Source organism: Misgurnus anguillicaudatus, chromosome 14 (genome assembly GCF_027580225.2).
Source record: "Misgurnus anguillicaudatus chromosome 14, ASM2758022v2, whole genome shotgun sequence".
In the NCBI taxonomy this organism is placed as follows: domain Eukaryota; kingdom Metazoa; phylum Chordata; class Actinopteri; order Cypriniformes; family Cobitidae; genus Misgurnus; species Misgurnus anguillicaudatus.
This window is the reverse complement of record NC_073350.2, coordinates 27,163,830-27,177,561: the sequence shown is the minus strand read 5'-3', so window position 1 is coordinate 27,177,561 and position 13,732 is coordinate 27,163,830.

Here is a 13,732-nt window from a genome sequence, read left to right as displayed (position 1 = left end):
TGGTATTTAAAGCCCCCCTAACCTAAAACGCCCCAACCATAACTGCTCACAGACTCCGCCTTATAAGCACGTAATTTAATCTTCTGCCAAAGACACATGTTTTAATGTAGTCCAAAGCAAATCGCATACAGGGAGGGGAACAGAAGCTTTCTTTGCATTTAAAGAGACACATACAAAAACAGTGCGTTTTTTTATTTCATGGCCATGTTCAACATCATATAATGAAAAGGTCTGTGGTGTATTTTGAGCTGAAACATGACTGTTTTAATATTGCTGAAAACACCTAGGTTAGAGGCCCTTTACCAAATTTTACTGTCTTTCGCTGCAAACTCTCTAAGTGCAGGCAAGACTTAACTGTTGTAAAATCGCTAAAGATGCAAGTTTGAATATGATCCACAGCACCGTTTCGCTGTGATTCATCCAAATTGTCGTTCATCCAAATCTCTCTCTCTGTGCACTTAGAGGACTTTGATAAAAAAATTAAATGTATTCTGCCAAGATTATCTGGATTTGAAGCGAAGGTATTTGATGAACATGAAATATGTGCCGAAAGCATGCGGTTAATATTATTATCTCATTTTTGATGGAGGTGGCAATTAGCGTCTGTTGCATTTGAGCTCTTCAAATGGTTCTTTAAGGAACAAAAAAAATATTCTTCAATAGCCATGTTTCCATCACCATGATTTTATGTGCAAGTATTGCATCAAAAATGAGTGATGGAAGCGCCAAAGTCCCTTAATTCACAAAAGAGTTTTTACGCTCACTTGAAGTGGCTTTCGACTAACACAGTCTCACCCCATGGCGTCAATATTTGACGACACTTGACCATGCGTCAATATGTGACGGGGAGGGTATACCTTTCGCGTCATTTTTTAACGAACTGGGGACTTCAATACTATTACGTCCGTTGCATTCTCTTTTCCTATTTTCTTACCATTTTCGCGTCGGTTTAGGGTTAGATTACGCAAAATTAAACAGTGTACGCGAAATTAAACAGTTGTCACCTGGCGTTGGGGTTAGAGTTAGGTACGCGAAATTAAACAGTTGTCACCTGGCGTTGGGGTTAGAGTTAGGTTTGGGTAGGGATGTCATTATGTAAATCTAACCCTAAACCGACGCGAAAATGGTAAGAAAATAGGAAAAGAGAATGCAACGGACGTAATAGTATTGAAGTCCCCAGTTCGTCAAAAAATGACGCGAAAGGTATACCCTCCCCGTCACATATTGACGCATGGTCAAGTGTCGTCAAATATTGACGCCATGGGGTGAGACTGAGACTGGGTTGCTTTCGACTTATGCGAAAAAGTGTAAATGTGAATAATAAAAGATGGAAATGGGTGATTCTCACGAAATCCAGATTTAGAAGCCCTTGAAGCTTTTTTTGCACATATAAGATTAAGGTCTGAACTTACTATAGCCATTATTTTAGAATATTTAATAAATATTTCCTATAGAATTATTTACATTTTTTAGATTAGCATTATCAAAAATTATCATTACCGCAACATGATATTATATTAAATATATGCATTTACAAACTCATGTTTCGGTAATGAGAACTAAAAAGTTGTCTGGGTACTATGACATTTTTAACTTTTATCTGGAGAGAAAAAATAAGAACTGCTTACCTGGTAGCCATCTTGAGTGTCACAGTCAATTATGTCCCTTCCAACAATTTTTTTTAAAATGTTAGTTCCTTGAGGGCTTAAACAATGATTAAAAATTGTTGCGGAGGATGAGAAAATTGGTCTTGGACACATTTATATTCCTTATTATTATCTCTATTTACCAATGATCACCAAATACCACATGTTTCTTTACTATAAATGTTTATAGTATAACATGCACTGAAGCTTTTTATTTTTTAGATTTTTTAATTATAAATATTTCCATGTCAAATATTGGATGGATGGATGGATGGATGAATGAATGAATGAATGAATGAATGAATGAATGAATGAATGAATGAATGAATAAAAGGTGAAAATAATTGACAATTATAAGTATGAGAGTTTGTACGAATGTAAATACATTTTTAAATGTGTCATGTTCTGATTATAAGCTTTTATTTGTTGGAAAAACATTTCCTTGATTCTTCTGCTCATTCTTATTCTGTTTGTTCCAGAACACTTCATTTCCACAGAAATGTTCACAGTGTCCAAATTTTTTCCAAACCTGACTCAGATGAGACTTAATGGGTATTCGTAGCATTGTGTGTGTGCGTGTGTGTGTATTTGTCTGGCTTTGTTACAGCTCTGTGAATTAATTGTGTTGTTCTTGGTTGTGTTTGCTCATGAATTCCGCATAAACATGCTAACATACACAGCACCTCCCCTGAGCCGTGTACGCAAACACAAATACATTTTGAACAAACCCTCTGTGTGCATGTACATGTTCATGAATAAAATACTTTAAGTTATCTTTACAAAAAGTCTGTCAGCGATTGCCAGTAGGAGAGCTAAATATAGCTTGTGCCAAGAGAAGCTCTTTAACCTGTAGAACAATGCCTTATTAAAAGGCCTTTTTTCAAAGCATAGGCTACATTAAAAACCGCCGGCTGTACTTATTATATGTAAGTACGCAATCGTTTCTTAACTGTAGAGAAAGTTTCATCACGCTCCCATTGTATCCGGTTGCCCCTGAATGACCACAGCAGAGCTGAACGGACACAACGGGCCACTTCATCTGTGAGATCATTTCACATCTGCCACCTGTACCGCTGCTGCAGCATCAAGCAGACACCATGGCCAAAACAGTGGAAGGACTGGGAAGGATAGATTCAGATGCCGCTGTCCCCAGAGTAAGGCGACCTGTCAGTGGACCTCTGCTTAAACCTCATACCGTCACACCTCGCTGACTTCAGCTGGACAGGGGTTGAGACGAACTCATCCAGAGTGGCATCAGGGCCTTTGCTTAAATGATTTGCTTTAAGATGGTTTCAGAGAGGGGGATGCAGAGATGAGAGGTACTGTATGGTGATGCCTGCAGATAGGAAACGAACTCCAGGGGTGGAACCAAAGACATTTTTTGTCTGACATCACATGTTAGCTATGAGGTTGAGAGTCATAGAGAGATGCCACACATCCTTAAATTTCCTAGTTGTCCTATGCAATGCGAGTTTACAGGTGATATTTGTTCCTCACAAGAGATTTGGTGCACGGTTAATCTTTTAGTTATTTATAGTGCCAGAGCAATGTGAACTCAACCCTGTAATAAAAAACATTAAAAAATATTCCAGAATCTATTTATTGGTGTCAAGTTGTAGTTGTTACCCCAAGATATTAAAGTATTGCAGTACTATAATACATTTTCTCTTGTTTCTATTTTGGGGTTGCTTTGTTTTTCCTATTTGTTTATTCATTTCATCAGCAGTGAAGGTTGAATTTCAGCTAGAGAGACTGAGCTTTGCATTACTTTTCCCCATCAATATTTTTGTGCATAAACTAGGTGTGTATATTATGTGTGTATACAGTATCTTTGTCAGGACTCACATTCATATACGTTCCTTTCATTTTCAAGGGTTCGGTCTATTGATCTGTATATTTAATTTCATCCAGGAAAGCCCATCTGTAAAGGGATTCCTTCTCTCTGTCTCTGTCTCTCTCTCTCTCTCTCTCTCTTTATGTCTCTCTCTCTCTCTCTCTCTCTCTCTCAGCACTTTGTAGCTCCATAGTGTTGTTTTACAAGCAAGAGAATGTGAAATGGCTTGAGTCTCTCTCTCTGCTGGGTAGAGATGCATCAGCAGGATGCCTGCCACTCGTAATGCAGAGACAGGGGATTGTGAGAAAGACTACCTCTCCTGAAAGTAGAAACCAATCAACACATCTGTTACCCTTTATATTGCACAAATTGAAAAAAGTGTAACACTGCGATTTCGCAAAAACCACCAAATATCGCTAAAAAGCTTTTGCGCTCAGGTGATTTTAAGGCAATTCAAACAGGAAATATATTGCAAAACTAAAAGTCGCATGATCATTCTTTAAAGGCACACTGCTGAACTTTTTGGCCACTAGGGGGCGCTAGACATGTATTTTTCACGCCTAGCGCCCCTAGAGCCCACAAGCGCCGCAGCACTGTCGCAAAGGAAAAGAACTGGCCAACCTTAAAACTAAACTAAAAACTAAACCTTTAAAATGCTAAACGATCAACATTTTGAGGCATGTTACAACTTTCTGATGAGGAACTCGTGGCAGAAGCCATTTCTCAATCTGAAGGTTGCAGCCTCCGGATGTCGTATTTCTATGCTGCATACGTCATCAAGACTGTCTTATTTCAGAATATTAACAATTATAAAGTTGACTATTATACTTAGTTAATCGTAAATTGTTGCAGTATGCTTATAACTTGCGTATGTAATGCTCAGTTTACCTTATAAAACCAGGCTTGATGACGTATGCAGCCTGCATATTTGACCTCCGGAGGCTGCAGCCTTCCAATTCAGAAACGACCAGACGTATTTCCTTGCCTTTTTACAAACAAATATTGTTGCATCGTCTCTCTCTCCCTCGCCACCATGATTTTCCGCAATGGCGCTCGTATTTCCTCTCTTTTGTGTGAAAATTGTCGCTCCAAATCCAAGTAAACCGATGTATTTAGGTCTGCCGCTTTGTAATACGTCACGTGAGTGACAGCGGAACGCAGCAAATGAGGAAGAGAGAATAGAGAAACGCTCGGATCTGATTGGTTAATGAATAGGGTTTGGTTTTACACTGTGTGAGTTTGAGCAAGTTTGACTGCTATAGCATCCTTGATTGTAATGTAAATACCATAGACACAGTAAAAGAAAGGTAAAAACGTGAACACGTTAATGCAGCATCTGAATACAGGGAACTATATGCAAGATAATCGCCGTCATTTATAAAGAAGATCGCATTTATGTATGAATCAAGATCGTGAGTTTATAAAAAAATGCTTTAAATGGGAATCGATCCCGGGTCGCCCCTGTCATAGGTCCGTAACACTAACACGGTGCCACAGAGACACATAATAGAAGTTGCTCTCTAAACTCCTTAAGTAGCCTCCAGCAAAATTCACATTAAAAAAAAATTGTGTGAAGGAAGTGACGTATGCCGTAAAGCAGTCGAATTTTGTAGTTTTTTTGTGCTCTGGTTACTACATGAAACCCTACGTTTTAAAGTACGAGTAAAAGCGATACAGACCCCGTCAGGCTATGGTAGACATGTCATTCAACCTATTTAAAGTCGATGTACTATCACAAGGGTCTTGAAAATGTATTATGAAGGTTGAAAAATTACATGGTGTTGCTTTAAATATGGCGCAATATGTTTATTCGACTTTATGTGGCCTCACAAGAACAGACTAGAACATAATGTCAAAACAACACAAAAGCAATTCGGGGGTTGCTTTCGAGTCGCTCTCGCTGTATTTTGATGTCATCTGCATGTCGGTCTGCGCGGTGCCTTTTGAAGTTGAACACACCCATTGCCATGGTTTTTGAAATTACTTTTTATTTATTCGCATAAGATCACCAAATGGAAACTTTTTTTAACATATAGAGAAAAAAAACGCTTAATTTTTTGCGCAAATATTTAATGGAAACCACTGAACATTTAATAGACTACACTGTAAAAAAATCTGTAGTTATGCAGCTGTTTGCCAGTAACTTACTGTAGATTGAAATTTGTGTTATTTACTGGCAACAGTTTGTTTAAAGTTAAATGAACATAAACATTAAAACTAAAATAACAATGCAAAGTATTCTAAAAACCAGAAATTCTCATCAACCTTTTTTATGTTTTTTTTTCAAATTTTGGTTCCCAGAATGCTTTGCATGAGGCTGTTATTTTAAGACTTCATTTAACTTTGAACAAAATATTACCCAGTTAATAACATACATTTCAATCTACAGTAAGTTACTGGCAAACAGCTGCATGTGAGTTATTCACTTTTGAAGGTGGTCAGCAGCTTGTAAATACAATCACTATAGTAAGGTTGTAATTGATGTATTGCTGGTAACATACATTATTTTATTAAACTATATATCTAGTTTAAATGAGCATATACTGTAATTAGATGAGTGCCATGTCATACTTTTGACACGTTTATTGTCTTCTAGCGTCCCTGACCTGGGTACCTGATGTCAGACCTTTATTCTCTCTCTCTCTCTGCAATGTCTAATGAGCTGCGCATTTTCGAGGACGTTCTGAAGTTGTGTTTGACTTGACGCGAAGCTGCTAGACTGCGATGGATAATGCGCATTGTATTAAAAACGCGTCGTGCAAATGAGCATTAAACCCCGGTCTGCAATTTCGTACTCGAGAGCATGAATCCTACCGTTCATAGGAATGAAACACTCGCTTCGCGTCAGTGGAAAGTGGTCGCTTAAATATGACCAGGGGTTTCTTTCATAAGATTTGAACTGAGGCGGGTCTGCATTAGCGCGCGCCTGTCTCGTCCGTCTCCATGGTTCTTTTTGCGCGTTTCCCTGCCCATCAATCATCCGTTGAGCGTCTTTATCACCTTGCTTTTAAAAAAAAAATACTCTGTAACGGATATGATTTAAAATGTAGCGAAGTACAATACAAAACAAAACATACTTAAGTAAAAGTACAGATTTTAAAAACTACTCATTTACAGTAACGTGAGTAAATGTAATTTGTTTCTTTCCACCTCTGTTTGATCACGTTGATGGTGCAGGCTTGAAAGAAGTGCTGCTGTTTGCCATCTTTGATCTTTCTGTTTTGATATAGCGCGTCTTGTACAAGGCTGAATGCTCTCACTAGAGTGTTGCCCACAGCGCCGCCACTGGCCGGGGGGGCTGAATCGATTCATAGGATTTGATGAATCGATATTGAATTGAGAAACAAATAATTGCAATGCATTGACGAATCGATATTTTTACCCAGCCCTAGTATAATCCATTATAAGATATTACGCAGTTCCTGAAAATAGTCCCCTGCTATTGAAAGTTACCAATGGGACTATTTTCGGGCACTGCGTTATATCATTGCGCCTGCTGCAGGCATGTTACAGCAGTAAAGTCCTTGATTATTACGCCGGAATGAGAGTATAGTTCCTAGCCATATCATTCTAGAAAATCACAACTTTTAATTTTCCGTCTGTCTTAGTACACAATGTTAATACAGAAGAGTCAAGTTTTAAATAGGAAAAATAGACCCCTTCAAGGTTTGTAAACATTGAATGACTATCAGGTGCAGCATGGGGTCAAACTGTTCATACCATCCAGGCTTTATAATTTAAACTAATGGCGCACTCACACTATCCAAACCAAACCGCGCTCGGGCGCGTTTGACCCCCAAAGCCTGGTTGGTTTGACTAGTGTGATCGCTCTGTTCCGCGCCCGGCCGGGTTGCAGAGGTGGGCCGGAGCGCGGTTCACTTGGGCTCAGGCGCGGAAGGCTGTGGTGTTAAAAGGTGAAGACGTCAGTTGCGCGACCACTCACCTTCATCTGCCTTCGTACAAACCTTTTGATGCGCACAGTGGGGTTACGTGAATGTACGAGCTGCGCACATGACAGATCAACTAAACAATATGATGACATGTGAGAGGGCTGTCTGTAATCGTGCACCAAACGACTCCGAATAAAAAACACAGACTTATCATTACGGTGGGTTCCAGTGTTAAGAGAGAGCTTTACTTCCTGCTTTTTTCAAAACAATCGCACCTTAATGACGAAAGCGGGCCTGGACTCGGATCGATAAAAAGTACAGTGTGAGTGAGTGCACCTGGGGGAGAGGGAGAGGTGACAATCGCGCTGGGACATGGTTTGGTTTGGATAATGTGAGTGCGCCCTAAGTCTTTGGTCATTTTTGAGCGTGATGCTAATGGTCTAACCAGATTCAGTGGATTATGCCAAGCTATGCTAAAAGTGGTACCGCCAGACCCGGAGATCGGCTGAATGGATTCCAAAACGGTAAAAACCAAATGTTTAAATGTAGGGGAACTGGAAAATGAGCCTATTTTCAAAAAAGTGGAGTGTCTCTGAAGGTGTTTATAGCTTCTATTATGTTCCTGTAGCTTAACTGGTCAGCAGTGCAAATGTTGTGAGTTCGATTCTAAGACACATACATACTGATAAAAAGTTGCACTGTAAGTCACATGGAATAAAAGCATCTGCCAAATGTGTAAATATTTGTGTGGGACAAATTAGTTTGTGTGTGTGTGTCTTTCAGCACTGCTCAAAATTCTGTGAGTATCTGCGCATTACGGTTGTGTGATTTGTGTTTGCATGTTATCAAGTCTCTGAACAACACGAAAGACAACCACAAGCTTTTTCAGTAAAGCTCCCTTGTCAAAACATCCTCTGCTGTTATTTGTTCCAGCTAATGCTAATAAGATTCACACCTCACCTCTTGTAAACAAGGAACTGTACAATAAAACATGTTTTTGTTTTGCTTTTGTTCTTTTGCATTGTAGTGCATTAATAAAATCGTGTTGAAATCTCACATATTGGCTGGTGTTGACTGGTCTGTAAACCTAGACAGCTGCCAGTGTTAAAAGCTTAGGTCCTTTCGGGTCCAGTGTGTGGCACAAATGGAATTTAAGGTGTCCTGTTTTAGTTAACACTACAATGGTTGTATTTGTTAACATAGTTAATGCATTAGCTAACATGAACCAACAATGCACAATACTTCCACAGCATTTATTAATCCTAGTTCATGTTAATTCCAGCATTTACTAATAAATTTTTAAGACCAAAAGTTGTGACTGTTAACATTAGTTAATGCACCTTGAACTGTAGTCTATTAACTGATGAATAAATACTGAAAAAATAGACAACTTAAAAGTTTGCAAACATTGCAATGTCTCCGGGTGGGCGGGACTTGGCTGGAGGCAAAAAGAGCCGTGGAGGCAATGTTGCAAGCGTAAACTAGCACGTTTTAGGGGGGATTTATTAAACATGGATGCAGAAGAAGATTAGGAACTGTCCGAATATGTACAGTCACTGATTCTGCGGGACCATGACAGCTATTTTTGTAAATTAACTCTTGCGATTTTAACCATTTCCTAGACAACATATGAATTACTTTTGGGTGGTTTGGGGAATTTTGTCAAGGCTTATTCTCTAATGTAACCTATCGCTGGGCTAACTATGATTAGCAATGTGGATTTTTTTAAAGAGCCCATTCAAAGGATGGCACACATATCTATCGCTGTATGTTTGTTTAACATTTAAGCTAAACAATAGCGTTGAAGGTTGGCGACTTTTCACCTTTAAAACAGAAACTTGTTGATTTGTACTAGATAAAACCAACACACCAGTACATATGCATAGATTATTTTAAATGATATGAAGTGTGCACTGCAAACACAATCATTATTTATGACCATCTTTGTCCAGTCTGTACTCCGTATTGCATTCAACCACAATTGTCTTCTTGATTTCTGTGAAGGAATGTCTGCCAGGATCTGGTAAAACTTTAGTTTTGAACCAAAAGTGCTGTTCCTTCTATTCTGGCAGCCAAAAACACAACAAGATGCACAACTTTTAGCACGCCTGCTATGGGTTCCTATTTATTTTTTGCCTCCAGCTAAAGCGGTGACGTCACAGTGACGTAGGTATTTGAGGGGTCCATATATTGCTCATGCATTTCCTAATGTTTACTAATACACCTTTTTGTAAAGTGTTACTGTTTAAAGATTACCTTGATTGACAGAAAGGATCAAATTAACCATCTGAAGAGATACTGGATGTGTAAAAGACTGAAAGAAATAAAGAGAAAGCAAAAGAGAGTTTAAGATGAAGATGGTCACTCATAAATGTGCTTTGCTCCTTGATAACTGTACAGTGAATTTTCTCTCTCTCTCTATGCTGCATGTAGAAAAAGAAATTATCACAGAGAAAAAAAGATCAACAGGTTGCGTAGCTTGCTTCCTCCTATTCTGTTTTACTATAAATGTCACTTATTCTGTTGGGAGTCTTTTCAAGGTGGAAGCGCACACTCAGTAAAGTAACCTTCAACAGCCCTTCACCACTATCTCCAAGACTTATATGAAGGAGATGAAAAAAGAGATAAAACTGGGCTGGTTTGCTGCTCATCTCAGGTGACTCACAGGTGAAAAAAATCATATTTTATTTTCTTAAAATGCTTTCCTATACCTAGAAAGTTGTATTGCATTTACATGCATAATACAATAAACCTAATAATCTCAAAAGTTCAATGAAAATGTAACTTTAGATATCAGTCTGTTCTTTCAGCAAACAAATGATATTATTAATATTAATGATGCAGATGATATGATAATATCATGATATCAACATACTGCAGGTCTTTGACCGCAAAGGAAGGAGAAACTGAGAGAAGAAACTGAAGATGATGATAGACTGGGGGTAAAAGGTTACACTGTAATGTGCTGTTTTGCTTCCTCACTCTCCCTGTTTGTCTCTCTCTATCTGTCTCTATCAAATTGTTACTCTCTGTACATTTCCCACATCAAAGAGAACTGATAATTCTATCAATTTCAACCTGGGGAAATACCAAGATATAACAGAGAGAACAGAGGAGAGACGAGAGCGAGCGCGAAACAGACAAATGAGTATGTTTGGTTGCTAAGGAACTGCTTGGTCTTGCTCATATTGTACTGTCTGGTGTGTGTCAAACTGATGCTGTGGAAACAGGGGGAACATGAAACCACTTTCTCTTCCTATTTTCATCTTCTGAACTCCTCCTCTCAAAGCGCATGCATCAGGTGTGAGGCCTCTTTTTAAAGGGTTACATTGTAGCTGGGGCTCCCATCACCACCTCATCAACTAGTGTTAACCCTTACAGCCGTATTGAGGTAAATGTTGTGGTTAACCTGTGCCTTTGAATGTAAGTGAATCATATCGACAATACATGTAAATAATATGTGACCTTGGACCACAGAACCACCCATAAGGGTCAATTTTTTTAAATTGAGATTTTTACATCATCTGAAAGCTTTGTATTTATGTATGGTTTGTTGGGATAAGACAATATTTGGCCGAAAATCACTTTTAAAGTTGTCCAAATGAAATCCTTAGCAACACGTATTATTAATAATAAATACATTTTTAATTTATTTTTTGGTAGAGAATTGACAAAATATCTTCTTGGAACGTGATGTGTTGAAGTTACTTTTCAATGCAGCCTTAGACAGTGTCCTAAGTAGTTTTGAACACAAGTTTATTAAAGGACAAGTTTGGTATTTTACCTGTTTTCAGATTGTTTATGATGATATAGAACGGTTTTGACTGAAGTTTCGACATGTGCGGCTGCCCCGAGAGTTTTCGCGTGTTTGTGTTTCACCTCCCACCTTTACAATGGGTTTAATGGTGCACTGGAACAATCCTTCCTAAAAGGCATTAAACTTTCGTTTACAAAGACGTGAAACTCACAGAGTGGTCAGGGGTGTTCACTGATATGCTCACACAAAAATCACTGCAAAATACGCATTCCAACAGGTTTTATCGTAGTTTTTGCCAACTCCATTGACTTGCATTAGATGTGCTGTGAGGTACGGTATTACTCCACGCCGGGAACTTTGTTTCTATTCTTGCAATTGGCAATGGCGGATTAGCGCCACCAACTGGGTTGGAGTGTCTATTATTCAAGCTCTAAGCGGAAGAATGTACGGGTGTGAGGCGTTTGGAAAAATAGAATGCTAAATGCTAAAACACCTGTTGGAAAGCATCTTTTGCAGCGATTTTTTGTGTGAGCATATCAGTGAACACCCCTGACCACTCGGTGAGTTTCACCTCTTTGTAAACGAAAGTTTAATGCATTTTAGGAAGGATTGTTCCAGTGCACCATTGTAGAGCTGTGAGGTGAAACGCAAACAAGCGAAAAATCTCAGGGCAGCTGCAATAAATCCATGACAGTTTTTTATTTCAAAATGCTATAAATCTATTAAATCAATGTATAAATGTGCATTCATCTTTACCATTTTATATTTATTTAGTTGACTAGTGGTATACAATGATTAAAAAATAAACATTAATGGCATTAACCAAAAACACTTACTTTGTTATATTAAGAACACAATGTTTAAGTATGAGATGCTTGATGCTGTCTGGAGAACAAGCAACCGAGTGCCTCTCGCGGAAATTATTAGCTGTTGATGGCTTACGTTTCTTTCCCGTCACAGAAAACCATCACAGGTTTGGCAATGCTATTAAAGTATTATTTTGTTTTGTTTGTTGATCACGAAGTACAAAGTAGATGAGGAAAATTAGCATTCCGTGTACTCAGCCCGCTGCCATGTTTGTTTACATTGCGTGACTGGTGCGCTGTAATATCAGAAATGGATTTACTGCGTTCTGTAAAAAAGGAGGAGTGGCGTTTGTCGCATTTTGGGGAAAAAGGGAGAAAAGATGACAGAACATCACGGCGGGTATTGGATTTTGCGTAAAATTAATTATTTACTTTTAACTACTGACCTGATATAATACTGATTTTGGCAGTAACTCATTTTTTTCAAAAATGGCTTTTATCGCGTTTTGGAACCAAACTCTTCATATATATATATATATATATATATATATATATATATATATATATATATATATATATATATATATATATATATATATATATATATATATATATATATATATATATATATATATATATATATATATATATATATCAAATTTTACAGAACTACTTCCTAAAGGGGTATTATGAGATTATTTTAAGATGTAAAATAAGTCTTTGGCAGACTGATCTCACGGAAAGTCAAAGCAAAATTTTATTAATTTATTTCTGTCCACGGCACGAAATTCAGCTTTTTTGGAGCACGAATGTCTTTTTCGTGACACACGAATTTCTATAAATAGTTTTTCTCGTGTCCGTGGCACGACTTTCTTTTTCAGTTCATTTTATGTATTGTTTCTCATTGTTTTTTCCCTATTTTTTTTACCATTGTTGCTTGGGGTTGGGGTTAGAATCACTTTCTGTTACATTTTTAGACATCCTAACTCTAACCCCAACTCCAGGTGAGAATAGTTTTTAAAAACATGTAGAAACCGATACATAAAAGTTCTTCCTAACCCAAACCCCAAATCTAACCCCAAAACCCAAGCGACAATGATTTAAAAAATATGGGAAAAATTTTTGATTTTCATGGACACAAATAAATTAATAATATTTTGCGTGACTATAACACGACTTTCCGTGAGATCATGTTGGTCTTTGGTGTGCCCAGAGTATGAATGTGAAGTTTTTAGCTCAAAATTAGGGGCGAGCAAAAATGTGCCGCTTTTGGGTGGGTCCTATAAATACAAATAAGCTGATAAGTCAATATAACATATCCACAATTTCAGATGTTTAAAAATATATTTCCCTTTCTACTAGTTGTGTAATGAACAAACTGTACAGTCCATCATGCTGCCTTCATCGCCAGTTACTTATTAAACAATAATCAAGAACATATCAAACTATGGTAGTTAAATACTGGTTGTAAAATCATCGTACAAATAATTAAAAGCTTCACAAAGAAGTGTGTTTTTGCTAATAACCAGTTAACTCAGTATAAAATATAGTACTTGCTATATGAAACTGTATAATCGTTTAATCACATTGGATATATGAAATCTATAATATTGAGTTTGACTTTATTAGACATGAAGTAGCAATTCCGCTCTTTTATCAAGGATAACACAAAAAAGTTGCAACAACTTATTTCCATTGTGATCATTGCTATTCGAACTGTGTATTACAACAACCATCATAAATGGTAAATATAGCGTTATGGTATTACCTCACAGTACCGCGAGAGGAATTCGAAAGCT